The sequence below is a fragment of the Salvelinus namaycush genome, chromosome 5 (assembly GCF_016432855.1).
Source record: "Salvelinus namaycush isolate Seneca chromosome 5, SaNama_1.0, whole genome shotgun sequence".
Classification (NCBI taxonomy): Eukaryota; Metazoa; Chordata; class Actinopteri; order Salmoniformes; family Salmonidae; genus Salvelinus; species Salvelinus namaycush.
In genome coordinates, this window is record NC_052311.1 from 3,296,043 (window position 1) to 3,314,728 (window position 18,686).

The window sequence follows — 18,686 nt, forward strand, 5'->3', positions numbered from 1 at the left end:
AACATCTACATATTACCTCAATTACCTTGACTAACCAGTGCCCCCGCACATTGACTCTGTACCGGTACCCCCTCTATATAGCCTCGCTATTGTTATTTTACTGCTGCTCTTTAATTACTATTATTATTTGTATTTTTTAGGTATTTAGGTTTGTTAAGGGCTCGTAAGTAAGCATTTCACTGTAAGGTCTACCAACACCTGTTGTATTCGACGCATGTGACAAAAAAAAAAAGTGATTTTATTTTATTTGATATAGAGGTAGAAAAGCTATGTTGGTACACTGCTGGGGTTAACCCAGTATTGCACCGTGTTTATTCATAAAAAAAATAGGTCAAAAGACCTTAGCAACTTCATTCATCACTGTACACTTGAGTACCATAACTATCATTTGACGTTTCAGATGGAATTCATTGGTATGTCTTGTTATTTGACCCATCGGTCCTGCTTTCATGAGCTGAACACATTGACCATGGACCTGCATAAGGAGACAGCAAATATTATTTTCAAATACATGTTATTTCATACTAGCATGTTTACAACATAACAATACAAATCCAATGTTTTTATCAGCCCTAAAAGTGAATATGACTTTGCAGAAAGGGACCATGAATGACATTGATAAATGCCCTTGCTTGTTTGTGTAATTGTTAATGGGCTCCCGAGTGGTGCAGCGGTCTGAGGCACTGCATTCTCAGTGCTAGAGGCGTCACTACAGACCCTGGTTTGATTCCAGGCTGTATCACAACCGGCCATGATTGAGAGTCCCATAGGGTGGTGCACAATTGGCCCAGCGTTGTCTGGGTTAGAGTTTGGCCGGGGTAGGCCGTCATTATAAATAACAATTTGTTCTTAATTAACTGACTTGCCTCGTTAAATAAAGGTAATATTTTTTTTAGAAAACACATTTCTGATAGAAAGGAACATAGAACAAATGTCTTAAGACATAAATAATTATGAGTCATATTCAAAAATAAGTGAAAGAAAATGTCCTTGTTTAGCGAGATGATCTATCACTTGTTCTCAATACTCTGTAACTTTTATACGACAGCAAGTCTGAGCCACTTGAAAGAGAACGACAGCAGCTATCCTAATATGAATATGTCATTTGACATGAGGGGTCATAAATGTATGACAGATCTTATGTCAAGTTTATGACTCTGTCATGTCCATGTCATACTGACCCTGTCAAATAAAGTGGTACCTTAAACTTAACACGCAGCAAGACAAGTTGTCCAAGATAGTCAAAGACAGATGGAGTTCAATAAAAAACAATACAACTGCTGGATCAAATAGTGATGCATTAAATGAAACAACCACAGTTTTCTTTGAAACTAAACTTCAGCTATAACTTGAGGCATTGGATTCAGGAGTAGCGAAGCAGAACACTCGTTGCCATGGATACTTTTCCACGCAAACAGAGAACTAAAGATGTGAGTGGGCATCCGAGAGGGAGTGGGCACGTCCTGTATGTTCTTCTGCCCATTCTTCAATAGATACTGGAGAAGATAAACAAAACAGAACAATGTAAGTAGTTGGATGATTAATATATATGATTAAAGATGATTGAAGTGTTACATGTCAGACAACTTTGAATTTAGTAGGTCTACATCAGCTGTTTGCGATGCAGTCCATTTCAAACATGCACTACTGTTCAAAAGTTTGGGGTCACTTAGAAATGTCCTTGTTTTTGAAAGAAAAGCACATTTTTTGTCCATTAAAATAACATAAAATTGATCAGAAATACAGTGTAGACATTGCTAATGTGGTAAATGAATATCTACATAGGCGTACAGAGGCCCATTATCAACAACCATCACTCCTGCGTTCCAATGGCACGTTGTGTTAGCTAATCCAAGTTGATCAATTTAAAAGGCAAATTGATCATTAGAAAACCATTTTGCAATTATGTTAGCACAGCTGAAAACTGTTGTTCTGATTAAAGAAGCAATACAACTGGCCTTCTTTGTACTAGTTGAGTATCTGGAGCATCAGCATTTGTGGGTTTGATTACAGGCTCAAAATGGCTAGAAACAAAGACCTTTTTTCTGAAACTCATCAGTCTATTCTTGTTCTGAGAAAATAAGGCTATTCCATGCGAGAAATTGCCAAGAAACTGAAGATCTCATACAACGCTGTGTACTACTCCCTTCACAGAACAGCATAAACTGGCTCTAACCAGAATAGAAAGAGGAGTGGGAGGCCCCGGTGCACAACTGAGCAAGAAGACAAGTACATTACAGTTTCTAGTTTGAGAAACAGAAGCCTCACAAGTCCTCAACTGTCAGCTTCATTAAATAGTACCCGCAAAACACCAGTCTCAACGTCAACAGTGAAGAGGCGACTCCAGGATGCTGGCCTTTCAGGCAGAGATGCAAGAAAAAGCCATATCTCAGATTGGCCAATAAAAATAAAAGATTAAGATGGGCAATCGAACACAGACACTGGAAGGCCAGCATAGAGGGTGTGTAGGGTGCCGTCTTTCGGATGGGACGTTAAACGGGTGTCCTGACTGTCTGAGGTCATTAAAGATCCCATGGCACTTATCGTAAGACTAGGGGTGTTAACCCCGGTGTCCTGGCTAAATTCCCAAGCTGTCCTTCATACCATCATGGTCACCTAATCATCCCCAGCTTACAATTGGCTCATTCATCCCCCCTCCTCTCCCCTGTAACTATTCCCCAGGTCGTTGCTGTAAATGAGAAACGTGCTCTCAGTCAACTTACCTGGTAAAATAACGGTAAAATAAATAAGTAAAAAATCCCGGAGTCGCTTCTTCACTGTTGTTGTTGAGACGGGTGTTTTGCGGTTACTATTTAGTGAAGCTGCCAGTTGGAACCGGTTCAGGGAACAAAACCAAAAAAATGAAAATATATATTTTTGGGGATTAACAGAACCGGGAAATAACGTGATGTATACTGTTCTGGAACAGATCCGCTATTTTAAAAGCTTGGGAACCGGTTCTGAACATTGGTTTAAATTCCGGGCATTTTATTTTCAGTCCCAGAAAAAACTCAAACAAAGCACGTATGCAAAGCCCTCACTCTGTCACTCAGAAACGTCTCCCAGTGTCTGCCTACCAGCTGAAATAGATCTGGTCCAGTGCAAAGCCAAATATCTGAAGTTAATATGTCACACCTATCAGGTGTATGGATTAAGTTGGCAAAGGAGAAATGCTCACTAACAGAGATGTAAACAAATTTGTGAATACAATTTTAGAGAAACAACTTTTTTGTGCATATGGAAAATATATGTGATCTATTATTTCAGCTCATGAAACAAGGGACCAACACTTTACTTGTTGCGTTGTATATTGAGACAAATTACAGACAGTAGCCTACTAGTAGCAACATACAACTCAATTGATTGAACATTAAATGTATTTCAATATGATTGAAATAGGCCTATAGCCGAATGTTTATATTTTAATGTAGTCATCTTGGTTTTCATTTGAAAAGTATTTGTCGCTTGTTTGTATCAGTTGCAAAGATATTGGTGACTTTGTATTTATGGTCAACTTTGTTCTGAAGTTATCAGTGGGCACACAGAAACAGATAAACCATGTGATTCTACGTTTAGCGGAGATCTTCTGTCTATAAAGTAACGAGGTAGGGTAAAAAAAGCATCTGAGGACGCACTTAGCTGGTCTGAAGCAGGCATTAATTGAATTCATTAATTCATGTAAATAATGAATGAATAAAGGAAAAAAAACAATGCATCTGTTTTAATCTCAATATCAAATCATTTCTGGGTAACAATGAAGTACCTTACTGTGATTGTTTTCAATAAAAAATAGTCAAAAAGACACAAAAATAGCTTTTTAGCTAAATGTTTTATCAAGCAATAATTTTGCTTAGACTTTCTGGAAGTGGTCTGAATTGCGAGAGGGAGGGATATATCATCTGACAACTAGCTGCTGTTGTCAGAAAGGTTTGGAACTCTCTTTGTTCTTGGCCTGTATTCATTTATACCTCTTGGTAATGTCACCAGGAAAGCCGGAAACTTACGCCCATGCAAAACCTGCTAATTAGAATGTCCTGTGTAGACTGTATTTTCAGCCAGCAACTCTCAGGAAATGAAACTGATCAAATTTCTTCACGGTTTCCATCATCTGTTGTGCAATATAATACAAAACACAGGAAATACTATACTTTTGTGTGAAGATTAAACAAATCATTGTTTTGGCAAGCCTTCTCCCCTTATATCCTAGTCTACCTCAGACCACAGGCCACATGACTGTTGATCAGGAAACATTATTACCCCCTTGAGACTTGGCTTTTTCACTGCATTGTTTTTGCTTGTCTGAAGAAGCTGCTACGTGTACCCCAAGTCATACCCTATTCCCTATATAGTGCACTACTTTTGACCAGAGCCTTATGGGCCTCAATCAAACGTAATGCACTTTAACGAACAAGGTGTCATTTGGGACCCTGACCTATGTGTTTTGTTTCAACAAGTTCTGACTGCAGTTTATTTATTCCAAAGTGATATTGGCAGTAGATTTTCATTTAATCACACAGAATCACCGACCGGGAAGAGGAGGGGTTGCATCTTGACTTAAAATATTCAGTTGACGACCTTATTGCCACGAGGCAGAGACACACTGCACTAGCAATTGCTTGGCAGCCAGATTGTGACTTTTAATTTAAAAAACTGCAAGTAAACAGAGAGGGCTGTCTAATGAAATGATGGACCCAGTAGGAGCTAGAGGGTGAACAAACTGGCTGAACCGAGAAACAAAGAGGGAGTGATGGTGCTGTATTTCAACACGTCCCAAATGGCATCCCATTCCCTGTATAGTGAACTACTGGTCAAAAGTAGTGCACATAGTGAATATGAAGCCTTTTCAAATGCATCCAGTCTCCCATAGTACTTTAAACCTGACTTGAGCATGTAGCATAATCTATCTTGTTTTAATAATGTTCAACAAATGTTCAGCAATAATGTTCAGCAACCTGTTTTAAACAAAGGAGACATACCATGGAAAAACCATAGGATGGAAATAACATTAGATGGACATAACATTAGATGGACATAACATTAGATGGAAATAACATTAGATGGACATAACATTAGATGAAATAACATTAGATGGAAATAACATTAGATGAAATAACATTAGATGGAAATAACATTAGATGAAATAACATTAGATGGAAATAACATTAGATGAAATAACATTAGATGGAAATAACATTAGATGAAATAACATTAGATGAAATAACATTAGATGGACATAACATTAGGTGGAAATAACATTATGATGGAAATAACATTAGATGAAATAACATTAGATGAAATAACATTAGACGGACATAACATTAGATGGAAATAACATTAGATGGAAATAACATTAGATGGACATAACATTAGACGGAAATAACATTAGATGGACATAACATTAGATGAAATAACATTAGTTGAAATAACATTAGTTGAAATAACATTAGATGGACATGACATTAGATGGACATAACATTAGATGGAAATAACATTAGATGGAAATAACATTAGATGAAATAACATTAGATGAAATAACATTAGATGGACATGACATTAGATGGACATAACATTAGATGGAAATAACATTAGATTAAATAACATTAGATAGACATAACATTAGATGAAATAACATTAGATGAAATAACATTAGATGAAATAACATTAGATGGACATGACATTAGATGGACATAACATTAGATGGAAATAACATTAGATTAAATAACATTAGATAGACATAACATTAGATGGACATAACATTAGATGGACATAACATTAGTTGAAATAACATAAGATGGACATAACATTAGATGGAAATAACATTAGACGGACATAACATTAGATGGAAATAACATTAGACGGACATAACATTAGATGGAAATAACATTAGACGGACATAACATTAGATGGACATAACATTAGATGGACATAACGTTAGATGGACATAACATTAGACATGCCATGATTTCCTAGATATGTTTCTCCACTGGCTATATTGGCTCAAAGAGTAATATATACTGTATATGTATATATATATATATGCATTATATTTATATATTGTTACAATTTCAAAGCCAAGACACACCAACATAAATGTGAGAGCATTGAGACTGTGATAGAGAAAGTCATACTCTACAGATTAAAATTCTTTCCGCTGAATCTATTTCCCCCCTATGCTCTATATAACCGTGGTAAACAACTGTCCACATTCTTTCACCAGTATTCCCAAGGATATGTCAGGCTATTGTATCGCTACACTTATTGTGTGATATTTCTTCAGCAGATGTGTTACATTGGCATTATTGGGCAACTGTCAACAAATAGAGGTCTCTGAAACAGATCATTTTGAAAATAAAACTTTTGAAAGTTGATGGAAGTGTTCTCAGACTAAGATTATAATGCAGGTAACTGCCAAAATAAAGGAAATCCCAACATGTAGTGTCTTAATAGGGCGTTGGGTCACCACGAGCCAGAACAGCTTCAATGCACCTCGGCATAGATTCTACTAGTGTCTGGAACTCTATTGGAGGGATGTGACATCATTCTTCCACCAGATATTCCGTTATTTGATGTTTTGTTGATGGTGGTGGGAAAACGCTGTCTCAGGCGCCGCTCCAGAGTCTCCCAGAAGTGTTCAATTGGGTTGAGATCTGGTGACTGAGACGGCCATGGCATGTGGCTGACATCCTTTTCCTGCTGATCAATTCCTTCAGTGACCACTTGTGCCCCTTGAATGGGGATAGTGTTATGCTATGGGGGCATAGCCATGATGGCCAAAATAATGGCCTGCCCAGCATTTTTATAGATGACCCTAAGCATGCTAATTGCTTAATGAACTCAGGATGCACACCTGTGTTGAAGCACCTGCTCTCAATATACTTTGTATCCCTCATTTACTCAAGAGTTTCCATTATTTTGTCAGTTACCTACATGTATCTCATATTTATGTAGATGTCCAACTCATTTGTTGAATTTCTGAACTTTTTAAATGTGATATTTACTTTTACTTTATTCTGAGACTGGAATCCTTCCCCTCCTACATTAGTTTATGGGACAACGGTAAACAGACTGTAATCCTTACCCTCCTATATTAGTTTATGGGACAACAGTAAACAGACTGGAATCCTTCCCCTCCTACATTAGTTTATGGAACAACGGAAAACAGATATATTGTCAGCTTCTAGACTAGCGTCCTGTCCAGGGAGTGTACTTGTACGTCAAGCTGCCTCATGCTACAGAAACAGGAGATGGGCTCCTGCCCTATGAGCTTTTCTGGCTTGGGACACTTACTTACTCTACTATTGCCAGTTGGAAATGTAGAAACAGTAGACTTTACTTCTCATACTTCCTGCCCCTAGCTCTCTGATCATTACCCAATCAGAGCTAGGACATAAAACATGAAGAGCAGGTTTTCACCACACAGTTATGAATTCAACCATAGGTTGGCACCCTATTCCCTAGTGTACTACTGTGGGCCCTAGTGAAAAAGAAAAGCACTATATAGGGAATAGGGTGCCATTTGAGACGCAAAAGCATAGGAGGAACAGTCTGGTTCCATCAAAGACATCAGGATCACGTATTTCAAAATCCTTGTGTTGATGTGAGGTCAGCACCAATCACTGTCATAAAACAGAGATTCATATAGGTGTGGGACTGACCTCCGTGACAGAAAAACATTTCTGTTCAATTGAGTTGATTTGTTGTTGGAATTAAGGAACCGTATTAGATACCAGTACAGCTGCAATGGAGTCCTATATCAATGTTTGATACAGATTTGAAAGTGTTGTAATTTATGTTGATTGGATGATAATGGTGATGACGACAACAGGGATTATGTAACTTTCTCTGATGTCGTGTCTTAGATTCCTGAAATCCATTGTGTTCCGCGTGATTCTTATTGAGTTTTTATGTTCCTTTCTGCTTTGATCATTAAATGTCAATCTCCCCAGCTGTGGTGAAGCAGAAATAGTCAATATCACCTTGTATACCATGTGACGTCTAAACTGGGATTCACAGACAGGCTGCCTGCCTGCACCAGATGCATTGGTCCTCTCCAAGGGATGGTTCATAATTTTTATTTTATTTAACTATGCAAGTCAGTTAAGAATAAATTCTTATTTACAATGACAGCCTACCAAGAAACAGTGGATTAATTGCCTTGTTCAGATGCAGAACGACAGATGTTTACCTTGTCAGTTCAGGGATTCGATCCAGCAACCTTTCGGTTAGTGGCCAACGCTCCAAACACTAGGCTACCTGCCGCCTCATAACCTAAAGCAGAGGTGCTGAGGCAGAAAGAGAACAAGCTTTCTGATTGCTTTGAAAATAATGGCATTTAGAGCGGTGCACCATAACACACAATACAATATGAAATCCCTTCTCTGGAGTTTCATCATCAGACGCGTGCTTAATTATACTATTATATAGAAAGATTGTGTGAGATGGAATGATTATTACTTCATTTAAGATATTTTTAATTAGCTTATTCAAATTATTGTATTATTTGAAAAGGTTGTAATGCAAATAGCAAAACATAACTGCAAAATATGATTATGAAAAGATATGGAAAAACAAATGAGTTGTCACTTGGTCTCATGGGATTTGGGTTGAGCACTGAGCAGCAGGCTGCATGCCCATTAGACCACATTATTAATTAGTACCAGTAATGACTGCATTCTAATGGATCTGATGGTGGTAATAGTGTTATAGGGTAATGATGGTGGTAATAGTGTTACAGGGTAATGATGGTTGTAATAGTGTTGTGTTGTAATGGTGGTGGTAATATTGCTGTAGGGTATTGATGGTGGTAATAGTGTTACAGGGTAATGATGGTGGTAATAGTGTTATAGGGTAATGATGGTGGTAATATTGCTGCAGGGTAATGATGGTGGTAATAATGCTGTAGGGTAATGGTGGTGGTAATAGTGTTACAGGGTATTGATGGTGGTATTAGTGCTGTAGAGTAATGATGGTGGTAATAGTGCTGTAGGGTAACGATGGTGGTAATAGTGTTGTTGGGTAATAATGGTGGTAATAGTGTTGTTGGGTAATAATGGTGGTAACAGTAATGTAGGGTAATGATATTGGTAACGTTGTTACAGTGTAATGATGGTGGTAATATTGTTGTATTTTAATGATGGTGGTAATAATGATGTAAGGTAACAGTGGTGGTAATAGTGCTGTAGTGTAATGATGGTGGTAACATTGCTGTAGGGTAATGACGGTGCTAAATAGTGCTGTAGGGTAATTATGGTGGTAATAGTGATGTAGGGTAATGATGGTTGTAATAGTGCTGTAGGGTAATGATGGTGGTAATAGTGCTGTAGGGTAATGATGGTTGTAATAGTGTTGTTGGGTAATGATGGTGGTAATTGTGTTTTATTGTAATGATGGTGGTAACATTTCTGTAGGGTAATGATGGTGCTAAATAGTGCTGTTGGGTAATGATGGTTGTAATAGTGTTGTAGGGTAATGATGGTGGTAACAGTAATGTAGGGTAATGATGGTGGTAACAGTAATGTAGGGTAACGATGGTGCTATTAGTGCTGTAGGGTAATGATGGCGGTAATTTTGCTGTAGGGTGATGATGGTGGTAATAGTATTGTATTTTAATGATGGTGGTAATAGTGCTGTAGGGTAATGATGGTGTTAATAGTGATGTAGGGTAGTGATGGTGGTAATAGTGCTGTAGGGTAATAATGGTGGTAATAGTAATGTAGGGTAACGATGGTGCTATTAGTGCAGTAGGGTAATGATATTGGTAACATTTTTTTAGGGTAATGATGGTGGTAATAGTGCTGTAGGGTAATAATGGTGGTAATAGTAATGTAGGGTAACGATGGTGCTATTAGTGCTGTAGGGTAATGATGGCGGTAATTTTGCTGTAGGGTGATGATGGTGGTAATAATGCTGAAGGGTAATGATGGTGGTAATAGTGGTTTAGGGTAATGATGGTGGTAATAGTGCTGAAGGGTAATGATGGTGGTAATATTCTTGTAGGGTTATGGTGGTGGTAATAGTGCTGTAGGGTAATAATGGTGGTAATAGTAATGGAGGGTAACGATGGTGCTATTAGTGCAGTAGGGTAATGATATTGGTAACATTTTTTTAGGGTAATGACGGTGGTACTAGTGCTGTAGGATAATGCTGGTGGGAATAATGTGGTAAGGTAACAATGGTGGTAATATTGCTGTAGGGTAATGATGGTGGTAATAGTGCTGTAGGGTAATGATGGTGGTAATTTTGCTGTAGGGTAATGATGGTTGTAATAGTGTTGTAGGGTAATGATGGTTGTAATAGTGCTGTAGGGTAATGATGGTGGTAATTTTGCTGTAGGGTAATGATGGTTGTAATAGTGCTGTAGGGTAATGATGGTGGTAATAGTGCTGTAGGGTAATGATGGTTGTAATAGTGCTGTAGGGTAATGATGGTGGTAATTTTGCTGTAGGGTAATGATGGTGGTAATAGTGCTGTAGGGTAATGATGGTTGTAATAGTGTTGTTGGGTAATGATGGTGGTAACAGTAATGTAGGGTAATGATGGTTGTAATATTGCTGTAGGGTAATGATGGTGGTAATAGTGCTGTAGGGTAATGATGGTGGTAATAGTGTTGTTGGGTAATGATGGTGGTAACAGTAATGTAGGGTAATGATATTGGTAACGTTGTTACAGGGCAATGATGGTGGTAATATTGTTGTATTTTAATGATGGTGGTAATAGTGTTGTAGGGTAATGATGGCGGTAATTTTGCTGTAGGGTGATGATGGTGGTAATGGTGTTGTAGGGTAATGATGGTGGTAATAGTGTTGTAGGGTAATGATGGTGGTAATATTGTTGTAGGGTAATGATGGTGCTAACTAGTGCTGAAGGGTAATGATGGTGGTAATAGTGTTCTAGGGTAATGATGGTGCTAAATAGTGCTGAAGGGTAATGATGGTGCTAAATAGTCCTGAAGGGTAATGATGGTGGCAATGGTCTTGTAGGGTAATGATGCTGGTAATAGTTTTGTAGGGTAATGATGGTGATAATATTGTTGTATTGTAATGATGGTGGTAATAGTGCTGAAGGGTAATGATGGTGGTAATATTCTTGTAGGGTTATGGTGGTGGTAATAGTGCTGTAGGGTAATAATGGTGGTAATAGTAATGGAGGGTAACGATGGTGCTAGTAGTGCAGTAGGGTAATGATATTGGTAACGTTGTTTTAGGGTAATGACGGTGGTACTAGTGCTGTAGGATAATGCTGGTGGGAATAGTGTGGTAAGGTAACAATGGTGGTAATATTGCTGTAGGGTAATGATGGTGGTAATAGTGATGTCGGGTAATGATGGGTGTAATAGTGCTGTAGGGTAATGATGCTGGTAATATTGTTGTAGGGTAATGATGGTTGTAATAGTGTTACAGGGTAATGATGGTGGTAATAGTGGTGTAGGGTAATGATGGTGGTAATAGTGGTGTAGGGTAATGATGGTGGTAATAGTGCTGTAGGGTAATGATGGTGGTAATAGTGCTGTAGGGTGATGATGGTGGTAATAGTGTTGTGTTGTAATGATGGTGGTAATAGTGATGTAGGGTAATGATGGTGGTAATAGTGCTGTAGGGTGATGATGGTGGTAATAGTGTTGTGTTGTAATGATGGTGGTAATAGTGATGTAGGGTAATGATGGTGGTAATAGTGTTGTAGGGGAATGATGGTTGTAATAGTGTTGTAGGGTAATGATGGTGGTAATAGTGTTGTAGGGTAATGATATTGGTAACGTTGGTACTGGGTAATGATGGTGGTAATAGTGTTGTAGGGTAATGATGGTGGTAATAGTGCTGTAGGGTAATGATGGTTGTAAGAGTGTTGTTGGGTAATGATGGTGGTAACAGTAATGTAGGGTAATGATATTGGTAACGTTGGTACTGGGTAATGATGGTGCTAAATAGTGCTGAAGGGTAATGACGGTGGTAATAGTGTTGTAGGGTAATGATGGTGCTAACTAGTGCTGAAGGGTAATGATGGTGGTAATATTGTTGTAGGGTAATGATGGTGGTAATAGTGTTGTAGGGTAATGATGGTGGTAATAGTGATGTAGGGTAATTATGGTGGTAATAGTGATGTAGGGTAATGATGGTGGTAATAGTGTTGTAGGGGAATGATGGTGGTAATAGTGCTGTAGGGTAATGATGGTTGTAATAGTGATGTAGGGTAATGATGGTTGTAATAGTGTTGTAGGGTAATGATGGTGGTAATAGTGTTGTTGGGTAATGATGGTGGTAATAGTGCTGTTGGGTAATGATGGTGGTAACAGTAATGTAGGGTAATGATATTGGTAACGTTGGTACTGGGTAATGATGGTGGTAATATTGTTGTAGAGTAATGATGGTGGTAATATTGTTGTAGGGTAATGATGGTGGTAACTAGTGCTGTAGGGTAATGATGGTGGTAATAGTGTTGTTGGGTAATGATGGTGGTAACAGTAATGTAGGGTAATGATATTGGTAACGTTGGTACTGGGTAATGATGGTGGTAATATTGTTGTAGAGTAATGATGGTGGTAATATTGTTGTAGGGTAATGATGGTGGTAATAGTGTTTTATTGTAATGATGGTGGTAACAGTAATGTAGGGTAATGATATTGGTAACGTTGGTACTGGGTAATGATGGTGGTAATATTGTTGTAGAGTAATGATGGTGGTAATATTGTTGTATTTTAATGATGGTGGTAATAGTGTTGTAGGGTAATGATAGTGGTAATTGTGTTTTATTGTAATGATGGTGGCAATAGTGCTGTAGGGGAATGATGGTTGTAATAGTGCTGTAGGGTAATGATGGCGGTAATTTTGCTGTAGGGTGATGATGGTGGTAATAGTGTTGTAGGGTAATGATGGTGGTAATAGTGATGTCGGGTATTGATGGTGATTAATGTGTTGTAGGGTAATGATGGTGATAACATTGCTGTAGGGTAATGATGGATCTGAACAGTGCTGAATGGTAATGATGGTGGTTATATTGTTGTAGGGTAATGATGGTGCTAAATAGTGCTGAAGGGTAATGATGTTGGTAATGGTCTTGTAGGGTAATGATGCTGGTAATAGTGTTGTAGGGTAATGATGGTGGTAATATTGTTGTATTGTAATGATGGTGGTAATAGTGCTGTAGGGTAATGATGGTGGTAATAGTAATGTAGGGTAAAGATGGTGCTAGTAGTGCAGTAGGGTAATGATATTGGTAACGTTGTTTTAGGGTAATGACGGTGGTACTAGTGCTGTAGGATAATGCTGGTGGGAATAGTGTGGTAAGGTAACAATGGTGGTAATATTGCTGTAGGGTAATGATGGTGGTAATAGTGATGTCGGGTAATGATGGTGGTAATAGTATTGTAGGGTAATGATGGTGGAAATAATGCTGTAAGGTAATGATGGTGGTAATATTGCTGTAGGGTAATGATGGTGGTAATAGTGATGTCGGGTAATGATGGGTGTAATAGTGCTGTAGGGTAATGATGCTGGTAATATTGTTGTAGGGTAATGATGGTTGTAATAGTGTTACAGGGTAATGATGGTGGTAATAGTGGTGTAGGGTAATGATGGTGGTAATAGTGCTGTAGAGTAATGATGGTGGTAATAGTGTTACAGGGTAATGATGGTGGTAATAGTAATGTTGGGTAATAATGGTGGTAATAGTGCTGTAGGGTAATAATGGTGGTAATAGTGCTGTAGGGTATTGATGGTGGTAATAGTGCTGTAGAGTAATGATGGTGGTAATATTGTTGTGTTGTAATGATGGTGGTAATAGTGTTGTTGGGTAATAATGGTGGTAACAGTAATGTAGGGTAATGATATTGGTAACGTTGTTAAAGGGTAATGATGGTGGTAATATTGTTGTATTTTAATGATGGTGGTAATAGTGTGGTAAGGTAACGATTGTGGTAATATTGCTGTAGGGTAATGATGGTGGTAATAGTGTTGTAGGGTAATGATGGTGGTAATAGTGATGTAGGGTAATGATGGTGGTAATAGTGATGTCGGGTAATGATATTGGTAACGTTGTTACAGGGTAATGATGGTGGTAATATTGTTGTATTTTAATGATGGTGGTAATAGTGTTGTAGGGTAATGATAGTGGTAATTGTGTTTTATTGTAATGATGGTGGTAACATTTCTGTAGGGTAATGATGGTGCTAAATAGTGCTGTTGGGTAATGATGGTTGTAATAGTGTTGTTGGGTAATGATTGTGGTAACAGTAATGTAGGGTAATGATGGTGGTAACAGTAATGTAGGGTAACGATGGTGCTATTAGTGCTGTAGGGTAATGATGGCGGTAATTTTGCTGTAGGGTGATGATGGTGGTAATAGTATTGTATTTTAATGATGGTGGTAATAGTGCTGTAGGGTAATGATGGTGTTAATAGTGATGTAGGGTAATGATGGTGGTAATAGTGCTGTAGGGTCATAATGGTGGTAATAGTAATGTAGGGTAACGAGGGTGCTATTAGTGCAGTAGGGTAATGATATTGGTAACATTTTTTTAGGGTAATGACGGTGGTACTAGTGCTGTAGGGTAATGATGGTGTTAATAGTGATGTAGGGTAATGATGGTGGTAATAGTGCTGTAGGGTAATAATGGTGGTAATAGTAATGTAGGGTAACGATGGTGCTATTAGTGCAGTAGGGTAATGATATTGGTAACATTTTTTTAGGGTAATGACGGTGGTACTAGTGCTGTAGGATAATGCTGGTGGGAATAATGTGGTAAGGTAACAATGGTGGTAATATTGCTGTAGGGTAATGATGGTGGTAATAGTGCTGTAGGGTAATGATGGTGGTAATTTTGCTTTAGGGTAATGATGGTTGTAATAGTGTTGTAGGGTAATGATGGTTGTAATAGTGCTGTAGGGTAATGATGGTGGTAATTTTGCTGTAGGGTAATGATGGTTGTAATAGTGTTGTAGGGTAATGATGGTGGTAATAGTGTTGTAGGGTAATGATGGTGGTAATAGTGTTGTAGGGTAATGATGGTGGTAATAGTGCTGTAGGGTAATGATGGTTGTAATAGTGCTGTAGGGTAATGATGGTGGTAATTTTGCTGTAGGGTAATGATGGTGGTAATAGTGCTGTAGGGTAATGATGGTTGTAATAGTGTTGTTGGGTAATGATGGTGGTAACAGTAATGTAGGGTAATGATGGTTGTAATATTGCTGTAGGGTAATGATGGTGGTAATAGTGCTGTAGGGTAATGATGGTGGTAATAGTGTTGTAGGGTAATGATGGTTGTAATAGTGCTGTAGGGTAATGATGGTGGTAATTTTGCTGTAGGGTAATGATGGTGGTAATAGTGCTGTAGGGTAATGATGGTTGTAATAGTGTTGTTGGGTAATGATGGTGGTAACAGTAATGTAGGGTAATGATGGTTGTAATAGTGTTGTTGGGTAATGATGGTGGTAACAGTAATGTAGGGTAATGATATTGGTAACGTTGTTACAGGGCAATGATGGTGGTAATATTGTTGTATTTTAATGATGGTGGTAATAGTGTTGTAGGGTAATGATGGCGGTAATTTTGCTGTAGGGTGATGATGGTGGTAATGGTGTTGTAGGGTAATGATGGTGGTAATAGTGTTGTAGGGTAATGATGGTGGTAATATTGTTGTAAGGTAATGATGGTGCTAAATAGTGCTGAAGGGTAATGATGGTGGTAATAGTGTTGTAGGGTAATGATGGTGCTAAATAGTGCTGAAGGGTAATGATGGTGCTAAATAGTCCTGAAGGGTAATGATGGTGGCAATGGTCTTGTAGGGTAATGATGCTGGTAATAGTTTTGTAGGGTAATGATGGTGATAATATTGTTGTATTGTAATGATGGTGGTAATAGTGCTGTAGGGTAATGATGGTGGTAATAGCAATGTAGGGTAATGGTGGTGGTAATAATGCTGTAGGGTAATAATGGTGGTAATAGTAATGTAGGGTGACGATGGTGCTAGTAGTGCAGTAGGGTAATGATATTGGTAACGTTGTTTTAGGGTAATGGCGGTGGTACTAGTGCTGTAGGATAATGCTGGTGGGAATAGTGTGGTAAGGTAACAATGGTGGTAATATTGCTGTAGGGTAATGATGGTGGTAATAGTGATGTCGGGTAATGATGGGTGTAATAGTGCTGTAGGGTAATGATGCTGGTAATATTGTTGTAGGGTAATGATGGTTGTAATAGTGTTACAGGGTAATGATGGTGGTAATAGTGGTGTAGGGTAATGATGGTGGTAATAGTGGTGTAGGGTAATGATGGTGGTATTAGTGCTGTAGGGTAATGATGGTGGTAATAGTGCTGTAGGGTGATGATGGTGGTAATAGTGTTGTGTTGTAATGATGGTGGTAATAGTGATGTAGGGTAATGATGGTGGTAATAGTGTTGTAGGGGAATGATGGATAGGGTAATGATGTGGTAATAGTGTTGTGTTGTAATGATGTTGGTGATAGTGCTGTAGGGTAATGATGGTGGTAATATGCTGTAGGGTAATGATGGTGTTAATAGTGCTGTAGGTAATGATGGGCGTTGATTTTGCTGTAGTGTAATGATGGTGGTAATAGTGCTGTAGGGTAATGAGTTGGTAATAGTGATGTAGGGTAATGATGGTGGTAATAGTGCTGTAGGTAATGATGGGGTATAGTGTTAGGGTAAAGATGGTGGTAATTTTGCTGTGGGTAATGATGGTGGTAATTGTGATGTCGGGTAATGATGGGTGTAATAGTGCTGTAGGGTAATATGCTGGTAATATTGTTGTAGGGTAATGATGGTTGTAATAGTGTTACGGGTAATGATGGTGGTAATAGTGGTGTAGGGTAATGATGGTGGTAATAGTGCTGTAGAGTAATGATGGTGGTAATAGTGTTACAGGGTAATGATGGTGGTAATAGTAATGTTGGGTAATAATGGTGGTAATAGTGCTGTAGGGTATTGATGGTGGTAATAGTGCTGTAGAGTAATGATGGTGGTAATATTGTTGTGTTGTAATGATGGTGGTAATAGTGTTGTTGGGTAATGATGGTGGTAATAGTGTTGTTGGGTAATATGGTGGTAACGTAATGTAGGGTAATGATATTGGTAACGTTGTTAAAGGGTAATGATGGTGGTAATATTGTTGTATTTTAATGATGGTGGTAATAGTGTGGTAAGGTAACGATTGTGGTAATATTGCTGTAGGGTAATGATGGTGGTTAATGTGTTGTAGGGTAATGATGGTGGTAATATTACTGTAGGGTAATGATGGTGCTAAATAATGCTGTAGGGTAATTATGGTGGTAATAGTGTTATAGGGTAATGATGGTGGAAAAAAGTGCTGTAAGGTAATGATGGTGGTAATAGTTTTTTAGGGTAATGATGGTGGTAATAGTGATGTAATGTAATGATGGTGGTAATAGTGCTGTAGGGCGTTTATGGTGGTAATAGTGCTGTAGGGTAATGATGGTGGTAATAGTGCTGTAGGGTAATGATGGTGGTAATAGTGCTGTAGGGTAATGATGGTGGTAATAGTGTTGTAGGGTAATGATGGTGGTAATAGTGGTGTAGGGTAATGATGGTGGTAATAGTGGTGTAGGGTAATGATGGTGGTAATAGTGCTGTAGAGTAATGATGGTCGTAATAGTGCTGTAGGGTAATGATGGTTGTAATAGTCTTGTAGGGTAATGATGGTGGTAATTGTGTTTTATTGTAATGATGGTGGTAATAGTGCTGTAGGGTAATGATGGTGGTAATTTTGTTTTATTGTAATGATGGTGGTAATAGTGTTGTACTGTAATGATGTTGGTAATAGTGCTGTAGGGTAATGATGGCGGTAATATTGTTGTAGGGTAATGATGGTGGTGACATTGCTGTAGGTTAATGATGGTGCTGAATAGTGCTGAAGGGTAATGATGGTGGTAATAGTGGTTTAGGGTAATGATGGTGGTAATAGTGCTGAAGGGTAATGATGGTGGTAATATTCTTGTAGGGTTATGGTGGTGGTAATAGTGCTGTAGGGTAATAATGGTGTAAAGTAATGGAGGGTACGATGGTGCTAGTAGTGCAGTAGGTAATGATATTGGTAACGTTGTTTTAGGGTAATGACGGGTGGTACAGTGCTGTAGGATCATGCTGGTGGGAATAGTGTGTAAGGTAACAAGGTGGTATATTGCTGTAGGGTATGATGGTGGTAATAGTGATGTCGGTAATGATGGTGGTAATGTATTGTAGGGTTGATGGTGGAAATAATGCTGTAAGGTAATGATGGTGGTAATAGGTTGTAGGTAATGTGGTGTAATAGTGTTGTAGGGTAATGATGGTGCTAAATAGTGCTGTAGGGTAATGATGGTGGTAATAGTGTTGTAGGGTAATGGTGGTGCTAAATAGTGCTGTAGGGTAATGATGGTGGTAATAGTGTTGTAGGGTAATGGTGGTGCTAAATAGTGCTGTAGGGTATGTGGTGTATAGTGTTGTGTTGTAATGTGGTGGTGATAGTGCTGTAGGGTAATGATGCTGGTAATAGTGCTGTGGGTAATGATGGTGGTTAATAGTGCGTAGGGTAATGATGGCGGTAATTTTGCTGTAGGGTAATGATGGTGGTAATAGTGCTTGTAGGGTAATGATGGTGGTAATAGTGATTGTAGGTAATGATGGTTGTAATGTGCTGTAGGTAATGATGGTGGTATAGTGTTTGTAGGGTAATGATGGTG